The following is a 22607-nucleotide window of genomic DNA, read 5'->3' on the forward strand; positions in this document are numbered from 1 at the left end:
TGCACAAGTTCACTATTTTGTAAGCATAAGAAATGCATTGTCTTTGAGAGCTAAGAACCTCGCTAAGGGCCTTTTCCTGTGAAGTGCTGTGTATCCCCAACTTGTACTGACAACAAACACTTCCCTTCTAAGAGGTTCAGTTAATCTCCAGTGAAGAATTAGCTGAATTTCTAGCATTTGATTTATAATGAGTGATATAAAGTACATGTCAAAAAGGAAGGAAAAAGTAAGATAATCATGGTAGTGTGGAGGGGGCAGATATGTACTCCTGCTACAGGCCAGTAGTTAATTACTTCCTCATGAAAGCAAGTGGGTAGACCATGAAGGGAATTGTGGCTCAAGGAGTGTGTTCTGGTAAGCTTTTGCTGTGGCACAGTTTACACACTGATCCTTAATGTGAGCTATGTCCTTATGACAAAATTTATACCCAAAGATTTAGACTGGGATTTCAACAGAGAACTAAGGGAGATAAGCCACTGCTTTGAAGGTGAATGAAAGTTGGTTACGTAACTCCCTTAGAGCCTATGAAATTCCAGACTTACTTCAGGTTGTTCAACAAATTTAGTTTCAGCTGCAATAAAATTGTTACAACATATTTTCTAAATATTTGTTTATTATAAAAGTAAAAAGTATATCAAGTTCACTAAGGGCCAAACTCTGATTCCCTTATTATCACTTTAAGCCATGAGTATACCCAATGAAATCCATTGGACTGCTCAGATTGTAATGTGTTACAATCTGAGCACAACCCTTAGGGTTAGATTGTGCTATTTGACATGGTTCTGATGTGTGGTAGCACCAATAAAGGCTGGTCAAAATTTTTCCATGAAAATTGTTTTGCTGGAAAATTGGATTTTCAACTAAAGGAAAATGTTCATGAAATGGGTCTGCTTTTTGTGGAAAATGTTGACTTTTGTCAAAAAAAGATTGCCCCCACACCAAAACAAGTAGTAAATCTATGCTGCAATGCCACTGTTGACTCTCATGGGATGCTGCATGCTCTCATTCTCCTTTCTTGGGCAGGCTCCCAAGTCAAATTTCATGTTGTGTGATAAGCCACAGTCATGCAACAGCCTTGGGCATGGCTTCGCTCACCAAGAGGAGAGCCTGTGGTGCATAACGGGAGATGTAATCCAACCAGGAAATCTGGCCTACAGAAAAAAATGGGTGCATGAGAAACCTGAATTTCAACTCCCATGAGACACCATGACCATATTTCACAATAGATTTTTTTTGTGGGGGAGGGGGGAAGAAAAGGGTTGGCCAAACTATTTCAGATTTTGACTCTGCCAAAAACCTGAAAATTTCCAAGACAGAATAAGATGTTTTATTTGTTCAAAATTTTCCATGACAAAAATATTTTCCTACCAACTCTAGCACCAACCCACTTTCCCTAAAAGACACTACCTTTAGGCAAAACATCCTTCCTGCTTTCCCTTGTTCCGTGAGGATAGGGAGGACAGAGCTATTAATTTGCTGTGGGCCTAAGTCATAAAAATTTACAGTCCCCGTTTCTATCCCCATACCAGATCAGCGTTGGTGATTGGTGTTCTGAAGGGGAAGAGCAAAGGCGCTGTCTAATCCTCATCATTTCACACCAGCTGCTCCAGAAATAAGTGAGTGCTATGTTGGAGCCAGGGTCCAGGTTGCTTATGCAGGGGCATAAAAGGGTTCATATTCCCCTTTCTTCCATTGCATGGGTGCATACTTAAATCATAGTCTAGACCTTTAGGGATCAGTCTGAAAAATGCAAAGTAGTACGCAGTTGTTCAGCCATAATGAGAAGATCATCTGAGGAACAACAAAATTATCTGGAGTATTTGATCATAGGTAAGTGCATCATGGGAATTATTTATTTAGTTACCAGTGGGAGGAAGGCTGATGATGCCCATACATCTTTGATTATATATATATATATATATATATATATATATATATATATATATATAAAATCTGGAAGAAGCAGCATTCATTTTCCATCCTGAAGCCCATGCTGCTAATCTACCCCTATATAAATATGGTATTTAATATACTTGGCATCTCTACAATATTATATCAATTTAATTCCCCTTAAACATTAATGGTGTTTTTTTTCTTTTCTTTTCTACAACTGCAATTACAGGAAATTGCCCTGGCAGAGGGATTTTTGGCAACTATGCTAAGGCAGATCAATAGTACCTCAGGCTCATTGTGATGTAAACTCTAATGGAAGGCGTGAACATACTTGTTGCAAATGCTTCCCACCAGAAATCTTGGCAATCAGACAAAATATGGACAGCTCAGATCTCAGTTGAGTGTTAATTGGGTCAGATGATTAAAAAGCCAGTGCAACACTTGTTAATTCTAGCCTTGTATTTTTCATTAGCAAAGCAGATATTTTATGACAACAAAGCACATCGTGGCCAAAATAAACTTATGTTAAAAAGGGAAGACTTATTTCTTTAAGGACATGAAAAGATCCAGTCTTGTAACGTTGACAAAGTCCCCCCCATGGAGTTCGGACTCCAGGGGAGGGATTCCACCCCTGTGCAGAATGCCAGCTCAAAGCCTGTGCACCATTTAAGCCCTTTATAAGCCCCATTTTGAACCTTAGTGGGACTTAACCGGTGTGTACGTGCCTTTTATTGGCCTTCTGCAAAGGAATGTATAAAGTCTAAACAATATTGTGTAATGGCCAGGGGAGAGGCAGCCAGACCAGAGTCAAAGGCAGGAGTCAGGACTAGTTACTAAACCAAGTCAAGAGACAGATACCCAGGTCAAGCTGGGCTAGGATCAAAGGCAGAAGTCCTAGTTATCATGCCTAGTCAGGGGACAAATACCAAGATCAAGTCAGGCTGGAGTTGAAGGCAGGAGTCAGGAGCAAGATGGGGCAAAAGACAACGTCTGTAACAATAGCGCAGTGGTTTTCAAACTGCAGGTTGCAACCCAGTACTGGGTTGTGGAATGTAAGGCGCTGGGTCGCGGTAGGGGGGCAGTGCCTGCGGGCGAGTGCTGCATGGAGCCGCTTGCACTGCTTCGCCTAGGAGCCAGACCTGCTGCTGGCCTCTTCCGGGGTGCAGCGAAGTCCACGGTGCCAAGACAGGTAGGAAGCCTGGCTTAGCACCTCCGCTGTGCCGCTGACCGGGAGCCACCCGAGGTAAGGTCATGCCCCAGCCCTGCACCCAAATCCCCTGCCCCAGCCCTGAGCCCCCCCCCCGGAGTCCCTTCCTGTACCCCAAAACCTTCATCCCTGGCCCCAGCCCAGAGCTTGCACCCCCAGCCCAGAGCCCTGATCCACTCCTGCACCTCAATCCCCTGTCCCAGCCCTCAGCCCCCCAAACCCAGAACTCCCTCCTGCACCCCAAACCCCTCATCCCCGGTTCCATGCCAGAGCCTGCACTGCCAGCCCAGAGCCCTGCCCCCCTCCTGTACCCCTGCCCCATCCCAGAACCCCCCCACCCACACCTTGAACCCCACATTCCTGGCCCCACCCCACAGCCCTCACCCCTGCACCCCAGCCTTGTGCCCTAGCCCTGAGCCCCTCCCACACCCCTCATCCCCAGCTCCATTGGGTCACGGGCATCAACAAGTTTCTTCAACTGGATCGCCAGAAAAAAAGTTTGAAAACCGCTGCAGCAGCGAGCCAGAATCTGCATTATTGCTCAGACAGCTCCCTAGGGCAACTTCCTGGTTTAAAGAGTTGTGGAACAATCAGGTAGCTGCAGGATTCTCTCTCTCTGGCCTCTTTGAACAGTACTTCCTGCAGTGCTTAACCCTCTAGTAATAGTTGGGTGCTGTTTCACTTGGCTCCCCAGTGATGACATGGAGGCATCAGTCATGCCAAACCCCACAACCCAGGTCCTAGACCAGCAGATTCTTACATATTATCTAAAATGTCCATCATTGCAGTTGGGTGTAAAGATAAACTCACTGAATTTTTGTGTATACTACTAGAGAACAGGAACTAAATTTTCATCCAGGCCTTAACAGGGCCTCAATTGTGCACCTCCAAATTGTAGGCCTAAATAATTGTAGGTGAAATTTGTCCTCCATATTTTGACAACTTGAACACCTAGAAACAGGAGGAGAGCAGGGCAGAAAAGTGGTTCTGTGCTACCTCTCTGCTCCTCCAAACATGGGCCAAATGTGGGCTGAAAAGAGACCCACATAATTTAGGACAGGCAAAGTGTTTCTTTAATTTCTGCAGGCTGCATCAGCTCCCCTTCTCCTCTGCCATGTCCATGTGCTCCCTTGCAGCCACTTCCCAGACCAATCTACCACCTATGTGAAAAGGAAGTGGGTGTACCTGACTTTCTGTCTTCTGCAGATTCCCCTCTGTAATGGAGAATCCTTGGCTGCCATTAGGGCAGTTTTTCTGACTGCTTTATGCCACTGGTTTCTACTTATTTTTAGGTGTCTCCTATTTCAAAAGAAGAGGTTGCAGTAGCTTCTGATTAAATATTATAATTAAGGACCTACCAAATTTAAGGCTATGAAAAATTTGTCATGGACCGTGAAATCTGGTCTTTTGTGTGCTTTTACCCTATATTATACTGATTTCACCAGAGAGACCAGCGTTTCCCAAATTGGGGGTCCTGACTCAAAAGGGAGTTGCAGAGGGGGTCACAAGGTTATTTTAGGGGGCGTTGTGGTATTTCCACCCTTACATATGTGCTGATTTCAGAGCTGGATGGCCAGAGAGCAGCGTCTCTTGGCCGGATGACCATCTCTGAAGGCAGAGCCCCACTAGCAGAAGCGCAAAAATAAGGGTGGCAATACCATACCATGCCACCCTTCCTTCTATGCTGCTGCTGGCGGTGGCTCTGCCTTCCGAGCTGGCCTCCTGGCCAGCAGCCACCGCTGTCCAGCTGCCCAGCTCTGAAGGCAATGGCGCTGCCAGCAGCAGCGCAGAAGGAAGGTAGCAATACAACAACCATCCCTCCCCCCTCCACAACTCCTTTTTAGGTCAGGACCCCTACAATTATAACACCATGAAATTCATTAAATTTATGATTTTTAAAATCTCATGACTGTGAAATTGACCAAAATAGACTGTGAATTTGCTAGTGCCCTAATTATAATTATGAAAATAAGAAAAATATTGTATTCTTCATAAGAGTTTTAAAAGGACTTGCAATAAGAATGTGACAGTTGAAAAATAATTTTAAAAGTTTTTTTGTAACAGTACTGTAGGATCCTGGAAAACCACCTTTCCTGTATACTGCATTATATAAAAAGATAGTTGATTCATTTGTCTTGATTTATTTTCCCCCTCTCTTTATACATGCATTGTAACTTCAAGTGACTTTTTGTTAAGAATATGGTGCCCTGCAGTTTTTCCTCCCCATACTAGTGCTTCTAACGCATCTTTTAGGAAATAATAAGTACAGTAACATACAGAAAATGTTTCAATGGAATTCATCACCAAATAAGGAGAGCAATTGTTTAGATTCGTCTAAAGGTGTCAATTGAATGAATTTAGAAAAGGAAAAATATAGGTTCCATATTTGAAAGAAAACACAAAAATATTGCCTAACAGCAAATTCTATTCAATTTTAGTTGTCTCTCTCAAGATAAGTGTTGGAAGTGCAAACATTATGTAATTTCAAGCTAGATTTGACAAAGCACTTAAAAGTATACTGTAAAGAACAGGTCTTCAATAACAGGAGGATGGAGTAGAAGACCTAATGAGGCCAGAATTTTGCAATCCTTATATTACTGATACCTTAGTCACCCAATGAAGTCAGGACTACTCTCCCTTTTGAAAAAGGACTAGGAACATGCACAAAAGTTGAAGGTTCAAGCACAATGTCTTTTCTCAGCTCCATTTTCCTTCACAGGTGATATAAGGAGCAATAATAGAATTTAAATTTGCAAAGCCAATCCCTTGGAAGTTAGGAAATGCCAGAATTAAGGCTGACAAATCAGGATCCACATGCAAAAAGCAGAAGAAATTAATTAACAGGCCCTAATATTCAGTTATTGCACAGAAAATGAGCCTTTTTTTAATGCAATGGTTAGAAAACACTTTCCTCAGTTACACATTGCAACAATACAATGAAGTTTCAGGGTGTAACTGAGGGCAAATTTTTGGCCCCTTTTCACTTGAACATGCAGTTTCATGTTTAATAGTTAGTTTCCAGGCACAATTTAGGTGCCTTTATATGAAAATTTGACACTTCAACACTATACTCTGGATTGTATTGGTACCATGATAACAAGAAGGTTCAAGTACTAAAATGAGACCAAAAAAAAAAAAGACTGTTAAATTCAACTCTCTCAGAAGCATAGGAAAAACTGATCAATGCTTACCAAAAATATTAAATCAGAGAAATGTCAGTGTTCTTTCAAAGTGTGAAGGAAAAACAAATAACTGAAAATAATTCTTTGTGAGATAACCACAGACTAACATATTTCACAAAATACCCGTGTTTCTTGTAAGAGTCAGCAATAAGCTTAGCAACGCTCATCACTCCCTGACATTCTAACGGGAGCTATTCATAGCCGTCTCCCTGGAAAACATCTTTGTGACTTAGAGGACATCATGTACACTCTGGAGATATGAAACTCTTCCTCTAGCTGTACTCTCAAACATAAGTATAGCTGCAGTTGCAAATCTGGGGTTAGAGTCTGATTACACTTCAGCAAAGTGAGGCAGTGACACTGAAGTAACCTCCTGTTATCTGGCTTATGGCTGGGAAGAGCAAAATTGTGTTATTTCCTCCCAGGAAATTATTGTTCCTCATTTTAGACAGTGCTCTTTGAGTACTATTTGATACGTCTTAAACAAAATATGTTTCAAAATGTTTTTTATACAATACTTTGCTGTTGCATATTTTTTTCCCTCAAAATAGTGACATATCTGCATCTATGAAATTGCAACTTTTCTCAAAATTAAGAGTTTGTTATTTCAGAGTGATCTATTAAGTTCCACAAATATAATAAAGACCGTGTTAACTGTATTGTTAGTAATGCAGTAGAAAACAGTAAGTGCATTTACAGCTCATGCAAAATTCATGCCATGATGAGGATAAGAGCCTCCAAGGGAATAATTGTCTCACTACAGGGATCTCAAATTGCTCAGCACCTGGTCTTCAAATTGTCTTCTTTCTTCTTGCTATTGGTTGACACCAGTACAGACTGATTGCTAAATTGATCCACTAAAAAAACAATGTTTTCATATTCATCCATTGTGTCATTAAGGATGTGAATACCACAGTAACTGGATGGCTTAAAGTATGGGCAATGGGATATGAAGCCTTTACATTTATATAACCAGTGCAAACCCAGGGTAAGTTCTTGGGTGAGATATCTGAAGTACTCACAACAAAGTGTGAGTATTTTTATGAAAATGCTTGTACTGAGAAGGTCTGTTTTTGTAGAAATGCAGAAAAATGCATTATTTTGCTTTCTATTCATTTTGGCAGCCAAAATTCTTACTGTATCCGAGCCATGAAATGTAGTGAAAATGTGCAATTTGGGGAATCAAAGCACCTTAAAAAAAAGTCACTGTTATTGACTGAAAATTGTTACTGTCTGTGATAGCAGTTTAGTGCCCATTGTGGCCAAAGTCTCACTGCCAGGCTTCAGAAACACAAATATGTACCCTAGTAGCTAGCGTTGTTCTATCCTATGTTAAAATATTATGCTTCAACATACTTCAAACTCTTTTAAGTCTTTTATGACACCTGTATCATTTGTTGCTGAAGTTGGGAAGATGTGTAATCTCATTATATATAGGTTTTCTTCAGTTATATATAGGTATATTCAGTATTCTTGCTGGCAAGTTAAAGAAGTATGGGCTGGATGAATGGACTATAGGGTGGATAGAAAGCTGGCTAGATCGTCAGGCTCAACGGGTACTGATCAATGGCTCCATGTCTAGTTGGCAGCCGGTATCAAGCAAAGTCCCCAAGGGTCGGTCCTGGGGTTGTTTTTGTTCAATATTTTCATTAATGATCTGGAGGATGGCATGGACTGCACCCTCAGCAAGTTTGCAGAGGACACTAAACTGGGAGGAGTGGTAGATACACTGGAGGATATGGATAGGATACAGATGGACCTAGACAAATTAGAGGATTGGGACAAAAGAAATCTGATGAGGTTCAACAAGGACAAGTGCAGAGTCCCGCACTTAGGACGGAAGAATCCCATGCACTGCTATGGACTAGGGACCGAATGGCTAGGCAGCAGTTCTACCTACGGGTTACAGTGGACGAGAAGCTGGATATGAGTCGACAGTGTGCCCTTGTTGCCAAGAAGTCTAATGGCATTTTGGGCTGTATAAGTAGGGGCATTGCCAGCAGATCGAGGGACATGATCATTCCCCTCTATTCAGCACTGGTGAGGCCTCATCGGGAGTACTGTGTCCAGTTTTGGGCCCCACACTACAAGGATGTGGAAAAATTGTAAAGAGTCCAGCAGAGAGCAGCAAAAATGATTAGGAGGCTAGAGCACATGACTTCTGAAGAGAGGCTGAGGGAACTGGGATTGTTTAGTCTGCAGACGAGAAGAATGAGGGGGGATTTGATAGCTGCTTTCAGCTACCTGAAAGGGGGTTCCAAAGAGGATGGATCTAGATCAGTGTTTCCCAAACTTGTTCCGCCGCTTGTGCAGGGAAATCCCCTGGTGGGCTGCGCCAGTTTGTTTACCTGCCCGGTCTGCAGGTTCGGCCGCTCGCGGCTTCCACTGGCCACGGGTTGCTGTTCCAGGCCAATGGGAGCTGCTGGAAGCAGCGTGGGCTGAGGGACGTACTGGCTGCAGCTTCCAGCAGCTCCCATTGGCCTGGAGCAGCGAACTGCGGCCAGTGGGAGCTGCAAGCAGCCAAACCTGCGGGCAGGGCAAGTAAACAACCTGGCCCGGCCCACCAGGGGCTTTCCCTGCACAAGCAACGGAACAAGTTTGGGAAACACTGATCTAGACTGTTCTTGGTGGTACCAGATGACAGAACAAGGAGTAATGGTCTCAAGTTGCAGTGGGGGAGGTTTAGGTTGGATATGAGGAAAAACTTTTTCACTAGTAGGGTGGTGAAGCACTGGAATGGGTTACCAAGGAGGTGGTGGAATCTCCTTCCTTAGAGGTTTTTAAGGTCAGGCTTGACAAAGCCCTGTCTGGGATGATTTAGTTGGAGATTGGTCCTGCTTTGAGCAGGGGGTTGGACTAGATGGTCCCTTCCAACCCTGATATTCTATGATTCTATGATATAGAATGACTGAAATAAAGCATACTCTCTTCCAATAGTCAAAAACAAATCACACCAAAATGGTTCTTTCTGCTCTCCTGTATGCAATAATATTAAAACATATAAAAATACGAAATATATGTGGGAAAATGTTAGTGTATAGATAATTTATTCAACTGTAATACATGCTTGGACAAATGTATCCTGGATGTAATCTTATGGACTTCAATAGAGTTACTCTAGGAATGAATTTAACAGCCAGAGTGAGTGTACTGCATAAAATATTCTCCCAGTTTGAAAGATTCTACTGAATGGATAGAGGTTTCCTTTTTTAAAATGGGGGAGATCACCACAACTGATAGAATCTTTTAAAATAGTGGAACCATGATCTATGCAGGTGAAGTGCAGTTGGTTTAGTAAGTTAAAATCCAGTCCTATGAACTGAAGGGCCTAGCATTGAAATGCAGCACAGATTACTTCTGTTGACCTAGCTACCACCTCTCAGGAAAGTGGATTACCTCTGGAAGTGGGAGAATCCCTTATGTTGACATAAGTAGTGTCTACGCTGAAGAGCTACAGTTGTGCCACCGTAGCATTTTAAGTGTAGGCATACCTTTAGACACATACAATCCAACCTGAATAATTTCCTGTTGGATGTGTAAACTAATTTCAAGGTTATAAAGGCATGGATCCCAGTAGTAAGGTTTATACCTAAAAGAAATGGCCACAACATCCTAGCCTGACATATGTAGAAAAAGCCATCTTGGTCAATGTTGCTGTATTATTGTCCAACAGCAACTGGTGAATCAACAGTACTCCTCGATGGTCAACTCAAGTAACAAGTTGTAGGCACACACCTTCTGTTAAGTAAGGGAGGAGCAGTGTGATACAATCCTTTCTAAATTTTTACTAATCTTCATATGAGGATCTTAATTTACATTTACAGATATTAATTAAGCCTCAAATTCCCATGGGAGATCAATAAAAATTATAATACCCATTTCATAAAATGTTAAACTAAAGCACATTGGAGTTGCATAACTTGCTAAAGATCAGAAAATAGGTCATTCTCAAAACAGGGAACAAAAGACCTGAATCCTAATCCCTCTCTCTAACCTCCCAACCACATAATTACCATATCAGACTTTACAGATCCAGGCTGTACTACAGAATTGTTTGGATAATTTGGGGAATATTTATATTCCTTTTGGTATAATAGACTGTGGAAGCAAGATAGTTATGGTTGTCCAATAATTCCAATTATAGACCCTGCTTTCAGTTGCTCATAACTTTGCCAAACTTAAACCATTTAGGCTCAAATTCTCTTTGCTGGGGGCTGCTCATGGAAAAAATGGTATGTGATCATGTAATTAAAGGATGTATCATAATACATTGTCACAAGGGGGCCAAATTTAGGTTTCATGGGCAACCTTATTCCAGGCATTTCCTAAATTCTGATTGCTTGATTCTGCAACCTTAACATTGTTTTAATGTCATGTTTTGTAATGTGATTTTATGTAAAGGGGTTACTTTCAAGTAAACCTTGTACAAGTAAAAACTTGTATAAAGTCATCTCTGTCAAATAAAAATCTAAAGCAAAGAAGCCTACCAGGATTTATTTATTGTGAGTGGTTAAAATGTATAAAAGTGAAAGAATAATCCCAAATCAACGATGTATTCAATATTATAACTGATTTCTTTTTTCTTTCTTTTTCTTTTTTTTTTTTAGAAAGACATGTTTCATAAAACATAAGAACATAAGAACGGCCGTACCGGGTCAGACCAAAGGTCCATCTAGCCCAGTATCTGTCTACTGACAGCGGACAATGCCAGGTGCCCCAGAGGGAGTGAACCTAACAGGCAATGATCAAGTGATCTCTCTCCTGCCATCCATCTCCATCCTCTGACGAACAAAGGCTAGGGATACCATTCTTACCCATCCTAGCTAATAGCCATTTATGGACTTAGCCACCATGAATTTATCCAGTCCCCTTTTAAACATTGTTATAGTCCTAGCCTTCACAGCCTCCTCAGGTAAGGAGTTCCACAAGTTGACTGTGTGCTGCGTGAAGAAGAACTTCCTTTTATTTGTTTTAAACCTGCTGCCTATTAATTTCATTTGGTGACCCCTAGTTCTTGTATTATGGGAATAAGTAAATAACTTTTCCTTATCCACTTTCTCCACATCACTCATGATTTTATATACCTCTATCATATCCCTCCTTAGTCTTCTCTTTTCCAAGCTGAAGAGTCCTAGCCTCTTTAATCTTTCCTCGTATGGGACCCTCTCTAAACACCTAATCATTTTAGTTGCCCTTTTCTGAACCTTTTCTAGTGCTAGAATATCTTTTTTGAGGTGAGGAGACCACATCTGTACACAGTATTCGAGATGTGGGCGTACCATGGATTTATATAAGGGCAATAATATATTCTCAGTCTTATTCTCTATCCCCTTTTTAATGATTCCTAACATCCTGTTTGCTTTTTTGACCGCCTCTGCACACTGCGTGGACATCTTTAGAGAACTATCCACGATAACTCCAAGATCTTTTTCCTGACTCGTTATAGCTAAATTAGCCCCCCCATCATGTTGTATGTATAGTTGGGGTTATTTTTTCCAATGTGCATTACTTTACATTTATCCACATTAAATTTCATTTGCCATTTTGTTGCCCAATCACTTAGTTTTGTGAGATCTTTTTGAAGTTCTTCACAATCTGCTCTGGTCTTAACTATCTTGAGTAGTTTAGTATCATCTGCAAACTTTGCCACCTCACTGTGTACCCCTTTCTCCAGATCATTTATGAATAAATTGAATAGGATTGGTCCTAGGACTCACCCTTGGGGAACACCACTAGTTACCCCTCTCCATTCTGATGACCCTTGGGGAACACCACTAGTTACCCCTCTCCATCACACTTATTTTAAAGTGATACTGATTAATGAGTTGTAAAGAGTGAACCTATTGGCACACTTTTTTGGTATTTAGTAATGTACAGGATTTACAGCACATTTCCATCATAGGACTGATATAACATATCAGTTACTTCAAAAGTATTTATTTTGAGGATTCTGTAATTTATTATAGATAGCCTTACAACAATTTTTAGTAAGCCATCTAAAATTAAATGGGTGGCCCTGCTAATGAAGACTGTACATTTGCAGTAGTTCTTGATGTACTATAGTTCTCTGCTGGAAATACATTGTGAGCTCTAAATGACTTGTAAACAGTCTTTAAATTTAAAAAGTACAGTCCAAGGGTATAGTACATCAATTTATAATTGCTTTAAGGTTGTTGTTGCTAATTAATTTATTTCACTCATAAGTTCTGAAATATGTTTATTTAACTTAAATGAGATTTCTCAGTATTTTAAAAGTTTTTTTTTTAATAAATCTTACTAATAGTTTGTGTGCACTGGGTACATAATTTTTTTTTTAAATGTTGCTGTAGTATTCAACAGGTGTAGCAAAACAATCTTGAGAGGAAAAAAAGAAAAAATACTGGAAGTCAACGAGAGTTTGGTTCGCCTTTAAAAAAATGTTTATGTAAAAACTGCATCTACTTCCTCCAAAGAGCTTTTCATTTTCTTCATTCAGAGTTATAGCCACTGATCTTTTTGCTAACACTGCAGCTTCCCTGAGCTACATAGTGGCCGGCTTGGTGCGTAGGCCTGGAAATATAGCCCCAATGATACTCAGATAGAGATTCACGAGCCACAAATCGCTCTTTAATGCATCTCCTGCAGCTCTTTCCAGCACATATTAAAACACTGTGTGATTTAATTATTAACCAGTCTAAGTTACTAACCAATCAGCGTGCTTTTACTATGTTATTTACCAATTAAATTATCAACTTGCACCAAGTTATTAACTGATTTGCTTGACAATTTATTATATATGACCACATATAATATATAAACTAAATATAATAATGAATTCACACTACTGTGGCTCCTTTGCATAATGCTGATCGCTAATTTGGCTCCTGAACCACTGATGTGTGAATATCACTACTCTAGTGTATATGGTTCCTTAAAACTAGGAGTTCAAAGTATAACAGTAGAAGGGTTCTTGGACTCAACATTAACATTAAAATCCAAATCCATTGTGACTCTTTTAAACACCCAAAGTCCTTTTGGCTCCAAAGAGTCCAATCCTAGCTATAATAAAGCTGACTAGTAATTTTAACTAGCCTTGAAAAACGGAGGCTCCTACAAATTAATCAAGCCACAATCTTCACTTAGACCTTGAGGTTTCTGAACAGTTACAAAACATGCAAGACATAAAAGGAGCTACTTTTTAATGACATAAAACACAACAGAATATTTGAGCTTACATTTCTATCTCACAGCCTCAACTTTATTATAGCCTCACAAATTAACCTAAGTGCTCCTCTAAAGCCTAAGTCATGCACTGATTCTTCATCCAAAGAAATATTTCTCAATTGAACTGCTCTTATATCAATAATGCACAGGTTCAGTAAACTGTCAAGGCTTGTAATACTATAAGCTCAATGCCATTTAACTTTATTGGCTGATGCAGCTTCGTACATAAAGCATTTTGTCTTTCAAATATGAACTGATTAAATTCATCGTGTTCTGTGGTGCTAGGCATTAATATAATAAGAAGGATAAGAGCTTTTTAATCATTTTCAAGAATTTAGAAACAAAAGTGTTAGCCTGATATTACCACGGAGGAAAAAAAGGATGAAACTTTTGGTAGGAAGGAGCAGGTTTTATGACACTAATGTAACCATTTGAACACAATCCTGCCTCTGAACTTCTGTAAAATGTCTGACACCACCATTTTGATGTTATTCCAACACTATTATTTCTATATGTTTTCTTCCATTCTCAGATGAAGAGGTTCAGCTTTAACTATAATTTGGTCATAACAATATATATTAAACTTTTCTTAGCTACCAGCTTTTGAAGGTACCTTTGTAGGACACATCTGTTTTGATCATGTGTGCATTACTGGCTAAATGAAACATATACTGTATTCCACAGAAGTTAGCTATACCAAGAATGCCCCCAAACTACCATCTATCTATTCTATTCTATCTATCAAGATGTTGCTATGTTCATCACTGGCATGTCTACGTGTCACCACTGAGACACCAATCAGAAGAGCAAGTTCGGAGCCATATAATCCTAATTATTAAAAAGGTATGTATCTGAAAAAGGGAATTGTTTTACAATGAAAATACCAATGGGCAAGAAGTTGTGTTGGGAGACTCATGGGATAATCAAACATTCTTGTGTTTCCAATGGTACTTTAATATTTTGTTTGAAAGCAGTTAATCTTTAAATTTTCCTGATCACTATTAGGTGTCAATATCTCAGGAACAATTGCAGATATGACTTAAATTTTACTCTATGTAGCTGGAGTGTTCTGCAAAACAGAACAAAGATCTGAAATCATATCTATGTCCTTTCTGGGATCAAATAAATGAAGGTCAAATTTTAAAATTGTAAAAATGACATACAATCAGAAAAAGTTCAGTAGTGAGATACCAGGTTATATAGTTAATGGAAGCATATATAAATTGTCAGCTTCTAAAGACATTAACAAATAAAAAATGGATTAAAATAAACGTTACATACTTCTTCAAATGTCCTTTAAAGAGTAAAACTTGATGTTACTCATTATACTTTTTTGCATTTTTCTCAGGTGGCACAATAGAAATAGACTGCTTGGTGTTACTTTTGCTTTTATAGTCCTTTATTCTTTCCAGTGCTTATGCTTAACAGCATGGCAATGTTTGGGTTGAAAATGTTGTAGGGGAAAAAAAGGAAGTTTTTCTATTGATTTTTAGGTTTATTCTTATTGTTCTCGCTATTATAAATTTTTATTGTCAGTAACTGTAAAAACAATGTCAAAGTTCTTTCCTCCACCCCAACATCAGAAATGTGAGCTAGTTCTTACTTGACAGTATCTCATTATAATGCACTTGTCCAGTGGGCTACCATACACAAAAATACAGTATAACATCTATAACTTTGATACTGGAAATTGTAGGGGAATAATCAAGTTACTCCAAGACTTATTTGGAACACTGATACACACTTCATACTCTCTCACCTCGCAATCACACATTTTCAGGTGCCAGTAGTTGTAGAAAGAAATTGATTTGAATTGTTCTATGCATAAGCACTTTCCATTTAGCACCAGCAGCAGTGCGAAATTGACTAGGACCCCAATCTTCGTGGCAGTCAGTTTCACACTACTTACAATAACATGGGAAATAGTTGTTTTTATTCACATTGGGGGTGGGGTGGGGGAATATAATCTGACACCTAATCAAGGTGCTACATAAGTGCAATGACTAAGACTTTTTCATTCCTGGAAGACATTTTCTGAAGTCACAAGACACACAGAATTGCTGCAAACCCAGTAAAACTTAAAATACTGGTTTAGGCATGAGAATGAAGCCTAACTTTGGAAAGAGGTTCTACTCAACATGAGTAAGAGTTGTGGAATAGGACCCTCATTCAAAAAATAATCCTCTAAAACTAATTGTTGTTAAATATATATTATGCATTTAATTTACCCCTTCAATTATTTGTATACAGGAGGTAAGACTAGATGAACATAATGTTCCCTTCTGGCCTTGGCATCTATGAATGCAGTTACTATAGGCAATAGATAAAAGTACAGACACTGTAAGATGAATATATTTTAAAATAATATAAATACAACGTGGTCAAGTACTTCATCTTGTAGCATATTGATGCTGGAATCAAAAATCAAGATAAAAACTAAATTCAATCATAGGCTAATATAAAATAGGAATCTTTAAATCTGAATGAGAAAATTTACTATGATTAGGAGCTTTTTTTGAGAAACTGTAAGATAGAAGGGCCAAAAAGAAAATGATATATACACATTTTAATTAATGGTTCAGAAACCTCAAAATCACTGAAACTCTGACAAACTTAAAGGATCTCTCTCTTACACTTGGATTCTGCCTTAGGTCTCCTGCACAATGATCTGCTTAAGTCCAGTTTTGCCCCTGTTGTAGCATAATTCCACTAGTGGTTGCAACACTGGTAATGCTACTGTAAATAAGAGAATGTGAGCCAGATTCTCAGGCCCTATATGTCCAAGTTTGGGATACTTCAAATTTTTCATATCATGTTATGGAGTTAAAAAAACTTCTTTCAGGAACCCTGCAATATCCTAGTTTTACATTCCATTATTCAAAGTTATATATCACACAAAAACTACATTAAAAAGACATTATTAAGGTTGCAAAAGTCAAAACATTCAAAAGTTAGGAAATACCAGGGAGTAGAATTGAGGCTGTATAGCAACCTTAATTCTGGCATGTCTACATTACAGTGTTTAATGTCAAGACCATATACTATTTTTCTACAGGACAACAAGTTGGTACAGTTCCAACACATTTGGTGAATATAACGTATTGTAGATGCCCTCTTTAATAATATATTCTGGCTAAAATTAAATGAAAACAAACTAAGAATGACTAGAAGGCAATCATCGACTGGAGTATAATTGCTAAAATAAACTGAAAATTATATGAAAATAAAATTAAAATGAAATCAAATAAATAAAAACTGAATTCAATAAGAATGTATAAGGAGAGAATACATTTTATAACACATTTACTATAAGCAGCCAAGTATGTAATAGAGGGTTTTTTTGGAAAAAGGACAGATCCCCCAACATTAGTGGCATAGGTTATGGAAAATTCTTTCAAGGAAAATAATGACAGACAGCCTTCTATAAGGTCAAGTAGGTGTTATCATGTATGGTTACCATTTTTTGAATGTGAACAAAATAAAGGTGCTGATAATGATAAAATATTAAGAAAACAGAATTGAGTCTTTTAAATGTAACTAATACAGGTTATGAATACAGTTTGTTAATACTTGTATGGAAAGTTTAAATATATATTAATAATTTTAAAATAAACATTTTTTTAAATGTATACAACATTATTATTTGAATGTTGTTAGTGTTCATCCATTCCTAGCCAGATCTTCCACGCTCAGTATAGTGTTGTAGTTTGCTCTATTGTTTATCTGCTATAACATTAGATATATGCTCAAAAGTTGTTTAACTTGTAATAACTATGAAAACTCAGCTAGATTATCACCCCGAGGTTACTGACATTCTAGTGATCCCCATTCATGTCGAGATTATCTTGACGGAATCTCCATTGTTCTTTTTTGTGGGGGGTAGGAGTGAGGTGTGGCTGTTTTTCCATAATTTTGTGGTCCATAATACATCATTAGGGGCATCAAGATTCTTCTCTGTGTGTTCCAGAAATAAAATATATAAACCCTAAGTAGAGAATGGGAAAGTTTTTTGTCCTGTCCTTCATGGCAAGAATCACATTTTCCATGGTCAATGTGCCAAGATTTTCAACGCTGATCAAGAACACAATAACCTTTCCAAAAATAAAAGTATATTCCCATTTGTTATCATCTGTCATGGGATTAAGTGAATTCACTGAGTCATTTCATACAGAGGGTAAAGTATCTTTGAAAATTATCTGTGCAATCAGGAGAATATTTCTTATCAAGATGGACTTTAGTAAACCTGTAATTTCTGGTTCTTTCTTTACTAATTCTGTATAAACACCATGAAAAGTTTTCCTGACATCCACACATTTATTACCAATAGGTTATTTATAATAGTTTGTACCAGTCAGCAGTTTATAAGTCAATGTTTGTGGTTTTCATTATTTTAAAATGTTGGATCATATGTCAGATTAGCAGCCCTGGATAATGAAAACCACAGAATTTTCAATAGAGCAGATGACAATGGGCAGGAACAGGGAAAGTTTCTCCACATTTTGCTCAACTCTGTTCTGAAGATGCCAGCTCTTAAGGTCAGAAGATAGTTTAAGTCCTTATGCTTAGTCAGTACTCAGCATCGACACTGACACATCCATAAAGAATGATTGAAAATCACTTAGTTGAGAATTTCAGATCTGCATAAAATTTTGATACTTTTGATATTTGCTTTCATACTGAATTGGGACAAGAAAGTCAACACATTGGGTTTTTTTGTTTTGTTTTTGTTTTTGCTTTGGCTTGTTTGTTTGTTTGTTTTTCAGAATGGAAAGTTCTCAAAAAATAAGTTCAGAAATGTTACATTTTGACATTTGCAATGGACATTAAACATGTTGATATTCTTGAACTGAAATATTTTGCTGTGGTTTGTTGAACTGAATCAAAACATTATTTTTTAGCTCATTTGGTCATTAATATGTATTTTCCTGAGCTGCCACAGTGCCTTATAGAAATTATAGTTCAGATGAGTCATGCTCCCTGCTCCCATGCAACTCTATAGGAGAGGCTTCATGACTAGACTAGATCCCCTATAATTCATCATGGTCACATGAACTTCCATTGGTTCAGCCAGCATGGAGATCTCAGTTCATCATGGGAGATGTAGTTCAACTAGGAAGCTTGGCCTTAAGGTCTAAGGGAGAACTGAAAAGTTTGGCAAAATGAAAGATAAGAGCTTAATCCTTCATTAGGCTCTATGGGCCTAATTTGGAAAGGGACCTTAACCCAACTTTTATGATGGTACCTTTTGGACTGCTCATATATTTTTACTCATGTGCAAAATCTTGGATTTGCTTGTGCAAACTGCCTTTATATATGAATATTGGATAATGTCGACCTGAGCTGTGCATGCAAATTTGAAATAATATGTAATTATTGAATGAAAGTCAAATTTTCTTAATAGTAGTTAAATTCATTAGTATGGTGTATAGACAAGAGTTTGAGCTGTCCCTTGCTTTAGATATAGAGGATCAGTGGAGGCTGAAAAAAGGGGCTTGAAGAGGGTTAAAATTACTAATTAATTGCTACTCATCGTCATTATTAGTTAATCCCCTCCAGAATAATTATAATCTCAGTCCATCATAGGGCCTTATGCACTGTGCGGGAGTTCCTCTGTACTTAATATTATCATGAAAACAACCAGAGGATCCTCTCTATGGGTATTTGTTTGTTGTAAGTGGTTTCTAACTCTTTGACCAGCTCCAGTGTTGTAAAGACATAACTAAGTATATGCTATTTCTTCTTCACTACTGCTAGGTAGAAATTGCTGCAAAATAGAATTCACAGGAATCTATGATCTATAATATTTCTTTCCTTGAGGCATATTATCACGTAGCAGCAGCCCTCCCATATCTGTGTTCTCTGTTGTCACCTAGTATATTGACGTTCAAGTAATACTGCAAATCCTCTCTGGTATCTCTATTTATACCCTCAGGCTACAAAGTGATTGGCTAAGTGCCTGGACAATGATGGCCAACTTGAAATATCCCCTCGGATTGTTAGCAGCAGCACATGTGAAGTTGTATTCCCGCTGCTAAAGGACCCCTTAACTGCTGTCAAGAGGCAACATTCAATACTTTGAAAAATCTAGTTCTTAGATTTCTTGTTTTCTAAACAAAACCTAAAAATAATGACGTACCTTAGCACAGTACTCTGCATTGCTTATATATTTTGATGAATAGGTTTAAGGCACAAATTTGGCATTTTCCCACCAATTTAGTCACTTGGAAAAGGATACCTATTTAATATGCGCTGCAAGAGATTGTTTAATTACTTAGCTTGTACTGCACTGTGAAAATCTAAAGCACTATTGTACTAAATATTATTATGTTATTTTAAAATGTATAGGAGACCTCTTCTGCATAAGGAATGAAGGAATAGCCCCTGTATAATCTCTGTGAGATATGTCGTAATGTTATTCATGTGAAAACATCATTTTTTTTAATAAAGAGAGGTGTGAGACCCTAACCTTGCTCTGAAACTTTGTGAGGAAACCAACAATGTTCTTGAAGAATGTGCTGTTAAAACTGCCTACACTCAACATTTCAGACTTCCACAGTGGGCAGAATTCCCAAATCTCTACACAAAAGTTTAGGTTTTGTTGCCATAACATTGTTTTAATTTGTGGTTGCCAGGAAATTTTTGTTGTTTTTTTCCCCCCAGGTCCTTTTTCCCCTGTTTAAAGTGAGAAGATTTGACCTTTAATTATGAAGAGGCTGCTCTGTCTCTTAATAAGATTATATTAATAATATATTGGCTGTAGTTGTTTCCAGTGGAAAACTATTGCTCCAGAACTTGAAAACGTTGATTGATAGTGGAGTTTAATTTGGGCTCAGCAAATATGTAATAATTATTTTGATGTTTTTGGATCTAATTTCCTAACTTTCATTCCATTCCATCATGTGTAACCATATCGACACCTAACGGGGGTCAACACAGGGTTTGGAGTGTTAGGTGCACAGCACTTGAGCTAATGGAATAGCTGATAGCAGTAGTAGTCTGTTAACCTCTGTGTGGATCAGGTATTAGAAAGGGGTGAAAAACACACTTTGCCAGTGGATTTCACCAGTGGATTTGCTGGCTACAAAAGAATGTAGAAGATAAGGACTCCAGGGTTCAGTTCCAGATTCTGTAGGGCAGCAGTTCTCAAACTTCATTGCACTGTGACCCTTCTGACAATAAAAATTACTACATGACCCCAGGAGAGGGGACTGAAGACTGAGCACGCCCCAGCCCTGCTGCCCTGGGCAGAGGAGGGGGAGAAGCCGAAGCCCAATGGCTCTGGGGTGGGGGGCATGTAACCTTAGCCCTGAGCAGTGGGGCTAGGGCTTCAGACTTGCTGGGGCCCAGGGCCAACACCAGCCTTGGTGACCCCATAAAATGAAGTCACGACCCACTTTGGGGTCCCAACCTACAGTTTGAGAAACCCTGCTGTAGGGGAATGTTCTTTAGCAGTTAGACACTTGTTCCTATTCCCCCAAGCCTGCCTCTGTTCCCCACCACTTCTATCAATATAACCCCCCCAAAAAAACTTCTACTCCCTGCTTCTATCCATCTCCCCCTTTGTGCCTATATATCCCCCAGGCTTCATTTATCCATTCCCTCTACTGGCTCCTGTCCCCTTCTCCTTTCTGTATCTGCTCCCCACAACACACACACCAGCTTCTCTCTCCCACTGCTTTCCCCCTCCCCCTCCCAGCTACTTCCACTCTCTTCAGCTACTTTCTCCCATCCCTCTGTCTCCTGCAACCCCTTGCCCCAACACAGCCGTCCTTTCCAAGTCAAGACCTTTCCTCCTGCTCCTCACCTGGTGCTTGGGTGCCAGTAGGCAGAGCACTTGAAAGTGAACAAGACATATGTTCACTGCTGTTAGTTCTAGGACCCAGCACCACAGTGGCCTGAACATCAGCTGCAGCAGAGAAAAGTTCAGCTCAACTCCTGCAGTCCCCCATGCTACAGCATGCTCATTTGCTCTGTGTAGATGGCAACTGGAAGGGGCTACAGCATGTTCAGTGCACTCAGAATTTTCAGATAATTTAGCGGTGAAACTCTAACAAGTCTCTACTGAGTATGTGCAAAGTGAGATTTTTCCAAAGGCTCACAAATTGACCACATTTGAGCTTCCTTTTAGAAATAGGGACAGCAAAAAAAGCAAACCTCTGGCACAAAAGGAGAAATTGTCAAATTTCCAGTCTCTGATCCAAAGCATGGACTTGCTAGAACTTCTTTAAATAAATAAATCAAGTCAATCACATGGGCAAAACAACATATTTTCCCCTAATATCAGTCTCAGGAACAGATGAACCACTTTTGCTGAAACTGTCCAAAATGTTTCACCCTGAGGCAGACACCCAGCATGTAAAATATCGGCCCAGTAGGATAAAGTTAGGCAAAGTAATAAACAACTGGAAACAGTCTTATAATGGGATACATCAGAATCTTTCCTGTAGGCACCACTAATTATAGTACAAAGTGTGCAGCATATTCATACCAGTCATTCAAATATAAGTGCCTAGATAGATTTTTTTATGTTCAATATATCTATAGTCTGTCCCTCATGTGAATATGTTGCTTCTCTCTATTTTGGACATTCTAATATTTACTAGGGCCAAAAACATTTTAAGGAAAATCATTCAAAATATCAAATGTCTGTCTACAACATGCTGCTAAAGGATTTGGATAGAAAAGAATTATTTGGATGTAACTGACGGCTTGGATTTTATTTTTTTAATTGTTAGCTAAACTTCTAGGCCCCAGAAGTATTGTGACACATGCCAGAGGTAATGATCTAGTAAAATTGAAAAGTGTGATACTGATTAGGCAAATAAAGAAAGAAAGATATTTCTTCTCTGCATGAGTCATTACCAAAATGTTTGATAATGTACTCAAGCTTTATGCAGTGACAGACTTTTAGCAATGGACAATTATGGGAATACAAATAGTGGAACAAACAGAGCTCATAATTGGATAAAAACAGTGATAGTTTCATTTCTGAAGCACAGTAATAGAAATAAATCTGTCACTTTGTAATTTCATTATAGTGGATAAGACTTTAATTTGGAAGGATGATACGTATAGAAATTAAATTTATTCTAAAAGGTACTCTGTGTTCCAAAGATTTAAAT

At 38.8% G+C, this 22607-nt stretch overlaps 1 long non-coding RNA gene across 1 annotated transcript in view; it reads right to left on the bottom strand.

Moving 5' to 3' along the window:
• The window catches only part of LOC120399096, a 62062-nt gene that overhangs the window by 25967 nt on the left and 13488 nt on the right, over positions 1–22607 (bottom strand). The gene's annotated exons all lie outside the window — the stretch shown is intronic.

This window comes from Mauremys reevesii, linkage group 2 (genome assembly GCF_016161935.1).
Source record: "Mauremys reevesii isolate NIE-2019 linkage group 2, ASM1616193v1, whole genome shotgun sequence".
Lineage (NCBI taxonomy): Eukaryota > Metazoa > Chordata > Testudines > Geoemydidae > Mauremys > Mauremys reevesii.